Genomic DNA, 266 nt, shown 5'->3' on the forward strand with positions numbered 1-266 from the left:
TTACAAGGGATGTGAAGGACCTCTTCAAGGAGAACTACAAACCACTGCTCAGTGAAATAAAAGAGGACACAAACAAATGGAAGAACATTCCATGCGCATGGATAGGAAGAATCAATATTGTGAAAATGGCCATACTTCCCAGGGTAATTTATATATTCAATGCCATCCCCATTAAGCTACCAGTGACTTTCTTCACAGAATTGGAAAAAACTACTTTAAAGTTCATATGGAACCAAAAAAGAGTCCACATTTCCAAGACAGTCCTA

This window comes from Colobus angolensis, unplaced genomic scaffold, assembly GCF_000951035.1.
Source record: "Colobus angolensis palliatus isolate OR3802 unplaced genomic scaffold, Cang.pa_1.0 Scaffold345, whole genome shotgun sequence".
NCBI classification, from domain to species: Eukaryota; Metazoa; Chordata; class Mammalia; order Primates; family Cercopithecidae; genus Colobus; species Colobus angolensis.